The 288-nt window shown below is 64.2% G+C and overlaps 1 protein-coding gene across 1 annotated transcript in view; it reads right to left on the bottom strand.

The window, feature by feature from the left end:
* The window catches only part of RPS11 (ribosomal protein S11), a gene marked incomplete at its 5' end in the record, with an annotated part of 23,790 nt that overhangs the window by 4,255 nt on the left and 19,247 nt on the right, over positions 1 to 288 (bottom strand). The gene's annotated exons all lie outside the window — the stretch shown is intronic.

Here is a 288-nt window from a genome sequence, read left to right as displayed (position 1 = left end):
GCTTCTGGGTGGCTTGGGCAGGCGCAAACTTTGCTGGGTCAAAACTGGCTGGAAGGGCGAGCCCCGAGGGTTGTGGTGAGCGGGGGTTAAATCCAGTTGGGGTCGGGCACAAGCGGTGCCCCCAGGGCTCGGTGCTGGGCCCAGCTCTGTTTAACGTTGTTATCCATGACCTGGGCGAGGGGATCGAGGGCACCCCCAGCCAGGTTGCAGATGACACCAAACTGGGCGGGAGTGTGGATCTGCTGGGGGGAGGAGGGCTCTGCAGAGGGACCTGGCCAGGCTGGATCC

The sequence above is a fragment of the Egretta garzetta genome, unplaced genomic scaffold (genome assembly GCF_000687185.1).
Source record: "Egretta garzetta isolate BGI_Z169 unplaced genomic scaffold, ASM68718v1 scaffold876, whole genome shotgun sequence".
NCBI lineage: Eukaryota > Metazoa > Chordata > Aves > Pelecaniformes > Ardeidae > Egretta > Egretta garzetta.
Note: the sequence above shows the minus strand (reverse complement) of the source record. Positions and strands in the feature narration are given on the sequence as shown.